Source organism: Mustela nigripes, chromosome 1, assembly GCF_022355385.1.
Source record: "Mustela nigripes isolate SB6536 chromosome 1, MUSNIG.SB6536, whole genome shotgun sequence".
In the NCBI taxonomy this organism is placed as follows: domain Eukaryota; kingdom Metazoa; phylum Chordata; class Mammalia; order Carnivora; family Mustelidae; genus Mustela; species Mustela nigripes.
In genome coordinates this window covers 54185130-54198253 of record NC_081557.1, presented here as the reverse complement: position 1 = coordinate 54198253, position 13124 = coordinate 54185130, and the positions used below count along the sequence as shown (strand labels likewise).

The 13124-nt window shown below is 50.8% G+C and overlaps 1 protein-coding gene across 1 annotated transcript in view; it reads left to right on the top strand.

Moving 5' to 3' along the window:
- The window catches only part of TENM4 (teneurin transmembrane protein 4), a 376128-nt gene that overhangs the window by 135756 nt on the left and 227248 nt on the right, over window positions 1-13124 (top strand). The gene's annotated exons all lie outside the window — the stretch shown is intronic.

Sequence of the window (13124 nt, the reverse complement as noted above, 5' to 3'; positions counted from 1 at the left end):
AGTGTCAGGGAGTCTCGGCACCGCATCCTGTGTTGCCAAGAGACGTCTGCTTTAGCAGTCCCCGGGCCGTATAAATTAGGCAGAGCGGTGATCACTGTGGTTATGAATAGAACTGTTGGATTAAGGTTCTACGGTGGCTGCATTATTTGTTTCACAGACCTGAGCTGGGCCGATTGGATTTCTCTTCTATCTTTTTTAACATAAGTAGATTCTGAAATTGGAAGAATAAAATATTCCACAGCTGAGAGAAAAGAATTAGCTTGGGGAATGAGCCCAGGTGGCGCCCACCAACTGTACACTTTCTGCATTGAAATGAAGTTAGCACCGACTGTGCCCTTGCCGCAGGACATCCGCTGTAGGCTGCACGTGAGGCCGCAGCGAGAGAAGGGGCAGGAGCCAGGCTCAGTCCTCTTCGGAGGGCACTGACAAGGAGGGCGGCACTTGAGGCGCTCTCAAGTATGAGTAATAGTAATACCGCTGATGGAGCTCCTACTCTATCGGCGGAAGGCGAGGTGGGGTGTGGCGAGCAGGCTGTCGCCATGGCGGGGGGGCTTGAAGTTAGACTTGAAATCCAGTCTTGCTGTTGAGTAGTGGTGGAGCACGAGCAAGTTCTCCGAGCTTCAGTGTCCTCGTCTGTAAAACAGAAATAGCCATAGCTAGCGTCTTGTGACTCCCTGCCACACGCCGGGCACGGTACGTCAGTCGTTCCCACCACCCCACGGGTGTCATCTCCGTCGGGAAGGTGGGGCGCAGGAAGAACCAAGTGTCTTGAAGGAGGCCACACAGCTAGGAAGTGGCAGGGCTGAGATTCGAACCCAGGCTGTCGGCTCTCGAGACTGCATGCCGAACTCTCTCCCTTACACCTCAGAGGACTCGGGAAGAGGAGATGGGGCAAGTGGCTTAAAGATGCTTAGCTTTGTAGCTAGTCACCCTGGAGGCCTTCGGGGCTCTGAGGCTGTTATTAGTACTCTTACTACATTTCAGTGGCCTGGAGATTGAGCTGGACACTTTGCAGAGGACTTCAGGAGGACAAATTCCTTTTATCTGTTTCTCTTATGTCTTGGTTTATGGACATTGATGGATGAAACACCTGCCTAAGATCTCCCAAGCTTGTATCAGAAGGAAAATCCACATGCGATCATGTCATAAATGATGAAAAGCATCTCTGTGATCTGTATAATGAGTTGGATGGCTTTCTGCCTTTCCCCCTAAATGCGCCCTTTTACAGCCTGAGCCAGAAGGTAAAGACCGCCTGCGCAGCGGTCACCGTGCTTCCTGAGACTTACTGGGGTTGGGCAGGTGCCTCTGGTAGGAGGTCTTTGCATGTGGTTTCTAGAGGCTGTGAAGGGCACGGGGCTTGGAGTCTCTGCTTACCGGCAAGCCCCCTGAGGCAAGCCACCTCAGTTTACTCATGCACGCAAGGATGGCAACACCTGCCTCTTAGGGCTGTGGGTACAGTGTGTTATCAAACAGTAGAGCCTGTTGTGCTCATCTATGTAGCCATTGATCAAGTGTTGCTTAGTCGTAACAAAAATATATTGGAAGTTTTTGCGTTTAATAAATTGCCTAATACCTATAGCTTAAGTACTTGAGAATTTATTTTTTCTCATTCTGCTGCCTCTAGGGGGGCATCAAGAGTAGAACGAGCGGAGATCTGTGTTGGGGCCCCGGCTTTTATCCTTTCCTGAGTGGTGTGGCCACGGGCATGGTTCTTGTTTTGTTTGTTGTTCTGTTTTTGAACCAAGATGTCACATTTAATAAAGTGGTTCCAGATGCTAGATCCCGAGATATCCCGTTGTTGAAAAAAATTTGAAGAAGTTCATAGACAAAGACAGGAGCAGATTTATGAGACTCGGGTTTTTTGTCTGTAAAATGGGAAAATTAAGACCCACCTTACAGCATTGCTCTGGAGATGAAATAAGCCTCCTGCTCATCATCACATGTCCATAAATGTTAATTTTCTTCTCCCCGACAACCTCTTGGGTCCCAGACCTACACAGACAAAGGCTTTATTTAGTTTCATTCAACACTTATCAATGAGCTCAATAGCCTTTTACAGGGAAGCCAGCTGAAGGTGTAGGAAAGACCAGGCACAGATAAGATCTCAGCTCTTGAAGATCCTCTAGCCTAAGGGGACTGTAATTAGATGTAATTCTAAGGAGCTCTTGAGAGTGAGTTATTAGTTCACCTCCGATGAGTCCCATCTGTTTACCAATCACGGTGTTCCTTAAGTCCCTGAAACAGCACTAAGCAGTCTGTGGGGCTAGTATCCCCATTTTACAGGTGAAGAAATCAAGGCTTTCAGGAAGCCATAGAGCTAGGAAGTGGTAGAGCCTGGTTTCAAATTAAGTTCCCTTTGTCTTAGTCCTTGGCTTCTTGGCCACTGTGTTGTTTGGTTGGGATTCACTGCATGAAAACTAGGATCCAGAAGAGATGTGTAGGGCAGCCAGTGTGTAAGTGGGGAAGTGGGATTTGAACCCATAGCAGACTGAACCTGAGCCAGGGTACCTAACCCCCATGCACAATGCTCTGTGGGTTCCAGCGGCCTGTTGCTTCCATCTAGCGTGTCTGCACTGCCAAGAGGAAGCAGTTTCTTCAAAATTCCTGAGGGATGTACAATGCAGGGAGACATATGAACACGGCTAACGAGAAGACATCTGTCTGTGTGCTGGTATTCAGCCTGCTGAGGGGCCATGCAGCGGTGGTGGTGGTGGTGGTGGTGGGGGGGTGCTCAGGTTAGGAAATGGCCTCATAAACTGCCCTGACCTTCCGTGCTGACATCAGTCTCAGCAAAGTGGGCTCTTCCCCGTGGGAGCCTTGAGAGTCGCTGTCACGATTTCCTCTTTATCTCTTCCTGGCATCATCAGCTGTTGATTAAAATATGAAGAGTTTATATCCACCTCAGTGATCAGCCGTCTTTCCCGTGCAGTTTGGAGAACATCAGGTCAAGTTTGAGAAGAAAGATCGGAGTGCCCCGGTGACACCATGGCCCTTGAGAATCAGTGGCAGCCCGTGGGTGAGAGAGCCTGCCACGTATCCCAGAGAGCAGAGTCATCTGCTTCTGGCCTCACGGCCTGTGACATGTTAAGATAAGACCTCTGTCCCTGGAGCTCAGCGTCTGGTAGGAGAGACAGTTGTACAAACAAAGTACGACCACTCCGGGTGAGTTCTGGGGGCTGGAGGAGCCCAGAAGAGGTGCTTTGAGCCCACACTGGGGGTGGAGATGGTGGTCAGAGAAGGCTTTCTAGAGAAGGTGACTGCAATCTGAGTTAGCTGGGTAATGGGACAAAGAAAGGCATCTGTGCCTAAGAAAACAGCACGTTCAAAGCCGTGCGTGTGAGACAGGCAGTGAGCAGTTTCATGAACGGTTTATAATTAGCCTGTTAACCTTGGCACCCTTTTAAAGAGGAAGCAGAGAGCTGTGGGTGCTGTGCTGGAGTGGCAGGCTCAGGCCAGATAGCAAGGGGTCTTGTCCTACGGGCACTGGGGAGCCCCAGAAGCTTTATGGTGAGGGAGCGGTGAGATTGTTTTCTTATAGGAAGCTCACTCCTGCTGACGGATGGCAAATGCATTGGAGGGGGGAGAGCCTGTGGGCTGGGACACCAGTGTTGGCTCTGGCCTGGCCTCAGCATCCACTGATGAGACCTGACCCGGGGTAGTGACAGTGGGAGCGGTGAGGATCTGGTAGAAGAGGGAGGAGGCGGCGGTGATTCCCCAGGGTCTGGTTTGGTGGCCCGGGGGATTGTGGTGAGATCAGGAGCTGAGGAGAGCAGTAGAATTGGGGGCCAGTGAGCAGTGAGGCATGAGGTTTGGCTCGGTGTGCATTTCACCAGAGTGGCAGAGGCTTGGGGTACAGGGACGAGGTAGAGGCCGGCTATTTAAGGTGCCACTTTTGTGACGGGGAGCTCACCTGGCAAGCAGCTCACTGCAGAGCTTGGCAGGAAGAAGGGTTTCCTTAATTGAGTGCTGGGGGCTCCAGGTAATTTCTGAACTTTGTCCTGATTCTTGGTGCTAAAGCCCCAAGGAATAGGTTTGCCCCTTCTTCCACCCTTTAGCTGTTTGGGGGCAATAGCACTGTTGTACATGTCATCTTCTTTCCAGGAGATTCCCTGAAGGGGTAAGGGAAGCCACAAGGAATCAGGCTGTCACAGGCTGCAAAGAGCCTCAGGAGGTCACCTATAAGAAGAAGGAACCTCATTTTTCAGGCAGACAAATTGAGGTCCAGACACAGGAAGGGACTTTCCCAAAGGCACAGAGTGAGTTCCTGGCAAAGCTGGGGATGGTTCTTTAATCTAGGACTCTCTACAGCACCATGTAATCGTGTGTGATTTCCCAGCTATGCATTGTGTGGCTTGAGTGATGGAGCTTGGACATCTAATCACCGGGCATTTCTGTGTTTCACCAGGACTCCTAGACATATGTTCTTTCTTGAAGCCCTTTCCCCTAACCCATCTCCTTTTTAGGCTAACAGCATTGGTCCTTTGTCTATACCCGGAGGAACACAGTCCCTAAACCCTTCACTGCCCAAGGAAGCCAGGGAGAACATTACCCCCGGAGACCTCAGGGTAGGATCAGCCTCTGTAATGCAGGCATGACACACGGTCCAGGCATCGCTCCTCAGGACCCAGTCCAGCTAATCAGCGCAGTGTGCCTGTAGCCTGCCTCGTTCCTACTGCTTTACTTCTGCGACTGCGACCGGCTACGCTTCCATGAGCTTCTTAACCCACCCTGGCACACTGCAGACTTCCACTGAACTCAGTTCCACCCCCACGTGAGGCACACACATCTAATCTTACTCGTTGAATATTGTTTCTTGTTGATTCGGGACTTGATCTAACAGTTTAAAGGTCAGACTGTTTTTGAAAAGGGTAAGAAGGGGACAGTGGGAGGAAGGAAAACTTACTTGACAGCGCGGAATGCTTTCCCAGGACAAATTCTGCCTGAGGTGGACACAGCTTTAAGTTGGGGGAAAGCCATGTACCCAGAAAAAAATCTCCCCCGTGGCTGCAGGTGGCCTTTTCCAATTTTATAGGCAGGGACTTTGCTCCCTCTGGGTCTCTGGTATCAAGCACTGGGCCTGTGGAGAGTGACCTTTGCGAAAGCAATGGAAGCCGGAAGAGAGGGCAGGAGGAAGGAAGAGCTATGTTCCTCTTTCTTCCATCTTCCTGCCTTCTTTGGTGCCTAATCACACAGCATAGTCCAATATACAGCCTGCTGGGCACATCCTTTGTATGTAGCTGCTCATCAACAAATGTCCCAGGTTCATCTGCCAAGGATCATACAGTCTTGATTTTAGAAATGGAGGAGACTCCCAGCCACCGCTGCCTCCTGTTTGTCGGCTGGGGAACCTGGAAGTCAGCCAGGTTAAGTGCCTTGCCCAAGGTCACACGGCCATTAGTGGCTGGGTGACAGTGGCTGACAGGGACAAGCTCAAGAATGAAGTCTGGGCCGATGCAGGTCGGGAGGCAGTCCGTCCAGGTGGCCCAGCCAAGGTGTTCATACACACGCTGAGGAAGATGGGTCCCAATGCTGGGGGCTTGGTTTGTCTGTAAATTGCCGTGACCCTGGGAACAGAGAGCAGTGCTGATCTCAGCTCTGTCCAGCAGGTGGTCTGACACTGCATAGGCAAAGGCAGCAGGATGCCCCTCACCCCCACTTGCACCCTACAAGAGCGTTCATTGCTGGATGAGGAATCCCATGCACATTGTAATGAAGCCTGGGGGTTCTGGTTCACTCCTGTGACAAATATTTGGCTTGAGAAGGCCAGAAGTTGGGGTGAGCACCCTAAGCATCCTGAAAGCTGCCCCTCTGGCTCCAGGGTCCCAGGGGAACCCCCAGCTCTCACAGGTGGCCTCTGGTCTCTCCCTCTGCTCTCCTTCACCTCTGTACCATCCTTGCTGCCCAAAGGAGCCTGTATCTCTCAGCCTGTGGGCCTCTGCTTGTGTCAGCCTCCCTGCCTAGAATGCCCTTTCCCTCCTCCTTATACACTACCACCCTATCTCTACTTCTGTGCTCAGTTCAAGTTCTTGTTCCTCCTAGAAGCTTCCCAGACCACTCCACCTCCAAAGTGCTGTAGCTGTGAAGGAAGAGGTTACTGCTTCAGATGATGCCTTGCAGGGGATGGGGAGAGGGGGTCCCCTCCACATCACTCCCCAACTTGCAGCACCCTGCTGTGCTAACCCCTAGCCACACCTGTGCTGGAGAAGGGCAGAGAGTGAGCACCGATGGGGTGGTAGTAGAGCAGGCAAACAAGAACACGGCCTCACGGTGGCTGTTTGCCTGTTCTCACTAACGAGGAAGGCCTACACTAAGTGCTCACCAGACCTCACGCCCTCAGGATCACTGGGTCGCCCGTCTGTGCTGGGTTTCCCGGCCCCTCCTGCCAAATGCCTGCTGTGCTTCCTGTCCTTGTGACACCAGAAAACACTCCCTTTCCAGACACTCCCATTGTAATACGACTACCCCCACCATGAGTCTTGTGCATGGGTTCTACACGGTCCCCTCATCACAGCCTCTCAATGCGGAGCATTTTTGTAGCCTGTGCTCACCCAGCGTTCTCCACAGCCACACTGTGACCTCCGAGTACCCTTTACTGCCCCTCATCAAGAAAACTGGAAGGGGAGTCCCAGAAAAGCTCAGGGAACCTGGGTGGCTCAGATGGTTAAGTGTCTGCCTTCCGCTCAGATCCTGATCTCAGGGTCTTGGGATCAAGTCCCATGCAGAGCTCCCAGCGTAGCAGGGAGCCTGCTTCTCCCTCTGCCCCTGCTCGTGCTCCCTCTCTCTCTCAATAAAATCTTTTTTTTTTTTTTAAGATTTTATTTATTTATTTGGCAGAGAGAGAGACACAGTGAGAGAGCACAAACGGGGGGAGTGGGAGAAGGAGAAGCAGGCTTCCGGCTGAGCAGGGAGCCAGATGCAGGGCTCAGTCCCAGGACCAAGGGATCGTGACCTGAGCCGAAGGCAGACACTTAACAACTGAACCACCCAGGTGCCCCTCAGTAAAATCTTCCTTTTTTTTTTTTTAAGATTTTATTTATTTATCAGAGAGAGAGAGCACACGCACGCATGAGCGGGCAGAGTGGCAGACAGAGGCTGAGAGAGAAGCAGGCTACCTGCCAAGCAGTCTGCCAATGCCAGACTCGATCCCAGGACCCTGGAATCATGACCTGAGCCAAAGGCAACGGCTTAACCAACTGAGCCACCCAAGCCTCCCTCAATAAAATCTTTTAATAATAATAACAGTGATAGTCGTCTCCACCTCTTACACAGGATCCCACAGTTTGCAAGGTGCCTTCATACACATTTGACAGATGGAGCAGCTAGACTGCAGGCTAAAGAGATTGTCTGAGATTGTACAGCTCGAAGGAGGCAGCGTCGAGGCTGGAAGTCAGACCATCAGACCCTGGTTGCCGACTGTGGTGACAAAGAGCTTTCTGGCCTCTCTAAATTGGTCGTGGAGGCCAAGGTTCATTAGCTGAGCTCTCAGCCCTGCTACATCACCGTCCCGAGTTAGTGGTGTTCGATGGCATTTTAATGGGAGCCAAATAACTCTTCCTGTTGGCATTCGCAGGCAGCTGGAGATTTTGTGTTTTATGGTAATTAAATACCATCATCTTTCATATCTGACAATCTTTAAGGCCCAATGAACGACTGCAGTGCACGCCAGGTCACCGTGAACTCTAGAGCAAGGAGACCTCAGGGCGCCTGTCAGCAGTTTCGTGGCGCTGACAATGGGCACCCAGCCTGGCACCCTTGCGTGGAGCCATGGCTGGCCTTAGATCGCAGGGCTGTTGACACATTAAAATTCTTTGCCTGAGCCAAAACCCTGGAAGTTTGTATCTTTTCTCATGAGTGGGCTCTTATAAAGAGAATAATGACCCACTCGGCTGGAGCCTCTCTAGCAGGCAGGCATCCTGTCGTCAGCCCCGGCCCGGCTTGCGGTCTGGCTCTGCCTGGCTCACCCTCCACCTGGCCCCCAGAAATCTTCCTCAAACCCTAGTGATCACAACACTCTCTTGCGTAAAGCCCACCGGGGACCCTCTTACCCTCCCGGGAAAGGCCAAGTTCTTTCAGGGGCACTGCAGACAACCGCCCCCGCCCCATACCCCAGGCCTGCGCCATCCTTCTCTCATGCTGCTGCCACCTCACCCGGCCATCCCACTGCTCATCCACATGCATGAGCCACAGGCTCTCTCTTAGGCTTCCAGACCCCTCCCACATGCCCACTAGACACAGGCAGCAAGGTGTTTCTCCTGAAGCCATCCCAGCCCCAGCAGTCGGTCTGGCGGCTGCCTCCATGCTCCCCGGAGCTCCAGCAGGGCTCTAGCGAAGGCTAATGGGGATCTTTGGAGCCACCGTTTGTGGGGGGCTCGCTGTGTGACAGGCATCGACATCAGCGCTTCACCTGAGTCCCCTCACTTCCTATGTACACAGCAGGGGTTTAACGGTGTGGGTCCAGGAACCAGTCAGCTCTGGTTTCGAATTTCGGCTCCATCACTCAGCCGTGGTGTAATCTCAGGCAAACGGCTTACCACGCGGGTGCCTCAGTTTCCTCCTCTACAACATGGGGAATGATACTAGTACCTTTGTTGTAGGGGCATCTTACGGATTAAATAATTCCAATGCTGAGACCCAGTCATACAGTAAGTACTCAGTAAATGTTAACTGCAGTTCCATCATCATTGCCATTTTGGTAGTCTCCGAGTGTCTTCTTTTTTACTGGCCTGAGAGCAGCTCAAAGTCAGGCACCATCTTTGTTTCAGCTCTGGATCGCCATGTTTCCCGTCTACAGTAGCCCTTCTTCCTCTTCTTCTTCCTTTTATTACTGTTACTATTATATATTCATTTTACCCATGAGGAATTAGGGGCTCTGAGAAGTTAAGGGAGTTGCATTAAATCATGTGGCTGGTCAGAGCCAGAGCCAGGGTGGAGCCTGGGTCTGGGAGACCGCTGAGCTCTGCTCTTACCTGTCAGCATGCCTCCGGACATGGGCCGTTTGGCCAAGGCTGGGACTCATCCTCATCTTAAAACTCCTCCAGTCTCTGCACGCAGCAGAGGGCTGCTTAGTGTTGCTGATGGACTGAACAACCTCAAGAGCCTTCTCCCTAGCGTGCGCCTGAACCCAGGTCAGAGCAGCACCTTGGTTTGCTCTGACATGCTTCTCTGATGCTAGGAAGGACCCTTTGAAGACGTGACGCCCCCATGTGTCCGATTTTGGGTCGGGCTGCAGTCACTCTCCTCACTTCTGATCTGCATGTCAAAGGCGCCCTCCTGAGACTAGGGCTCCAGGAAGTCAGTGGGCCATCCGGAGGGGGACTGGGCTGCAATAAAAGAGCGGTGCATTTGTGTTAGATGTTTTCTTGCTCTTTTTCTTTTAAGGTTCTTTGCCTTGGAACCCCTGTTGCAAATGCTGTAGAGTGATTATCATGGGGATGATTCAGCACTTTGCAGTTCATTCATTCAGCATGCCTTTATCATAACTGTGGAATTAATAGTTACCAGTGCTTAGCATTGCTGTATTCCAGGTGCTGTGCTAATGAACACCCTACATCCATGATCTCATTTATTTCTCATAACAGCCCCAGAAGGGAGGTAGCATCTCCAGTTCGTGGTAAGAAAACTGAAGCTTCAGAGAGGTCAAGTAACTTGATCAAAGTGACACCGTTTATAAGTGACAAAGCCAAAACTTGAACCCGGGACTGCCTGACATCAAAGCCTGGCCTCATTCTATTACCGTCTGCTGGGAAAAGCATTCTGAAGCAGGCTTCTGATGATCTCGGTTCAGGGAGATGCTCCTGGAGGCTTCAGTGTTCACGCTTTTTGCGCATATAAAATGGAAAAAAAAATGTCTGAGGTGTTGGAGGGAAGGAGCAACTGCAGATATATCTGAGAACTTGTAGGAAGCAAAACTTCTTGCTGGAAAACCAGGCTTGCAAACCTCAGATAAGTAAGTGGCCTTTACTAAGAGCAGTGTGCAGCAGAACAGTAAAAATGACTCATATCTGGGCTCGATTCAGAGATATACTTGGAGGCTCTATCTGTGAAAAGAGGGTGTAAATTGGAATTTACAGCACAGCTTTGCAAATGTACCGATGCCTCTACTCACAGGTAGCAAGAGAGAAGCCATTGCTCGTGCCGGCAGGAAGTGCACCCAGTTAATCTGCTCTTGTCTCCCCCACATTCTCTAAAGATTGATGAGGGATACAGAGATGCATGGCATGTGATCTCTTCCTTTAGGGAGCAGTGGAAGCCCAAGTACTTGGCACTTCAGCAAGAGCTCTAGCTTTTCATCTGCCAGAGAGTGGCAATGGAGGAATGTGTACCCCCTTTCACTGACCAAGGGCCAGGGAGGTGAAGTGAGTTACCAGACGCCACACAGCCAGTTTGTAGGGACCAGTAGAATGTTGGGCCTCTCTTGGGCCATCTGTACGCCATTCACCACTACGTTCCTGACACCTGGGTTACCAGGACTGGCAGGAAATGCTGAATGAATGAACTAGTTCTGAGTTGCCCTCTCAAATAGGAGTCCATATTGGAGAGGGGGAAGGGGAAAAAGAAGGACCCTCTATGTCCATCCCCTAGCCTCGCTTTCAGCCTTCGGGGCAGAGGGGACTCCATTCAGACCAGAGGAGACAATGGCTCTTCGGAAGATCATGTCTCTTTTTTGGGGTTGTGAGTCCCAAAACATGGAGTTTTTCCTCTGGGAACCTGGGAAACCTCGAAGTCCCCTTTCTTGGCATTCTCAGCATGGAAGGGATGAGGGAAAGGGGGAAAACAAAGGGCCCAGCTGAAGTACCCAGGTGCGTCAGTAAAGGACTGCATAGTCCCAAGCTCTAGAGAGTCTGGGTTGATCTGCCATGATTTGTTGTATACAAATGTCCTCCATACTAGGTTTGTTCTCTTGGATAGACTGTCCAAGCCTTTCACAAGAGCCATTTACTCAATAAACCTACATTGAGTACCTGGTCAGTTGTAGGACCTGTGATCTTCAGCACAGAGGGAATAGGGATTTTTATTCCCACCAGAAGAGGCAAGATGGGGATATAAGTATGCCAGCTGTGAGGGAGAAGGAAAAGATGAGTGGTCCAGGTTACCTACCGTTAGCACTCAATGGAGGGATAAAGAACTTTGGGGAGGGTAGATCAAGGAAGGCTTTCTGGAGGGGGTGTTACCTGAGCTGAGCTTCAGAAAATAGAGGATTCGGACCAGGACTTTTCTTATTTTCATAGGAGAATTTCCTTTTAGAAGTTAGTTTTTTAGATATAGGGCTAGTGGCCTTCACATTAAAATCTCATTATTTCAGTACCTTCGGCAGTGATATTCTAAAGATTTTACCAAGCCAGAGCCTGGCATCCTCACTTAGTCCCAAAGCAGAGGTCTGTAGGCTTGGAGGCCAGCCTGTCCTGACCCTGACCTCAGATGCTTGCTGTTTGCACTCGGGAGGGGGGTAGGTCCTGCCTTTGGCCATGGACTGAGACAATTCAACTGGTGTCCGTGTTTTATACAAAGGCATCATGGTTTGGTATCCAGAATTCAGGCTTTGGATTAGTAAGGACCACTTCCTAGTCCTGTAGACCTCAGTATCCTTATCTGTAAAGTAGGACTGATAATAATGCTGCTTTCTGGGGGTTGTGGTAAGCATTCGAACAGTTAAGGCTGTGAAAGGACACTTAGTACAATGCTCGAGCCCCAACTATCAATATCAGTTGGGTAAACATGCCACGGAGAGGTTGACTCCTGGTGGGGGGCGTGGAGTGAGGGCTAGGTCACCCCTCTCTGCTGGCCTGCTGATAAGCATTGGACAATAGTGGTCCGGTCCCTCTCACTGCTTCGGTGCCCTGGCCAGCAGCCAGCAGCCTGAAAGGCCAAGGGTAGGAGGGACACTCAGCCAGCCCAGGAGGCTGCTTCTGCTGCTGGCTTCTGTCCCAGGCTCCAAATGTCTCCATTAAAGTGCTGCCTGAGGACAGCTGGACCAAACAAATGACCCTGCTATTCTTGCCTTCTCCCTGGTCCAAGGCTGACTGCTCTCTGCCTGTTTTGGCTCCCCTGCTCTCTTTTCTCCCCTCCCATTAAGGTTCACCCCTGCTGGCACGGCAGGCCTCATCTTCAGAAGGTACCATTCTCATTCCTGGGGACCGTCCTCATTGGAAATGAGGTTCTAGCCCCTGCATCACTGCAGCAGTCCTCTTGGCCTCTGGGAGAAAGGCGTGGTGGGAGGGCAAGGGTGGGGGAGGAAGGTGATGAGAGATAGGACTGGGAAGACAGGTGTGGGTCAAATTTTGAAGGGTTTGTTGGACCTTGTGTGGGTTGTATCCTCAAATCTGTTTTTCATCTCTAAATCTCATCATAATAATACCTATTGTTCCAAGTAGCTGAAGGGAGTAAATAAAAGATTTATCTTAACTCCCTTGTCTGTAAAGTCGGGGGAGAAAAACAGTATCTGCTCTGCACTGAGTCCATGAGGATCAGCTCGATTTAAACAATACTGTAGAGAGCTCAGAATGGCGCAGGGCACACAGTAAGTTCTCAATAAATGTTAATGGTAGTTTTTAATAACCCCCAGGTGGTTTTTAATTGTGCTCACTCCCTTGACTCAAAGTTCACCTCCTCCCCTCTCCCCAGGCCATCAGTGACCTCTTACCCACTGCCATCGCCCCCACACACCCTGGCCATAGGCCCCTTCCCGGCTTTATGTGTTCTCTGATTTATCACCACCTCCGTAAATGATATATTTCACTTATCTTGTTTGTTTCATTTACTATGTACCATTATATAGAGTTAGCGTTTCTCAATTGTTAGCATCCATTGGAATCACCCTGAGTTTGTGAAAGGAGCTCGGTGGGGCCCACCCAGCTGTTCACGATTCAGTAAGCCTGGGGCAGGGCCCGAGAAGTCTCACTTCTAACAAATTCCCAGGTGGTGTCAGAGCTGCTGGTCCCAGACCACGCTTTGAAAAACGCTGTCCTAGACGTATCAAAGAAATAGTGCGAAGACGGCAGAGGCTAGTTGTTTTATCTTGTTTATTGTGTCTCTCTTTTCCAATCTAAGTTTCGCGGGGTATGGGGATTGTGTCCGTTTTGTCCGTCCATGTGTCCCTAGCACCAAAAATAGTAGGAGCTCAGTAA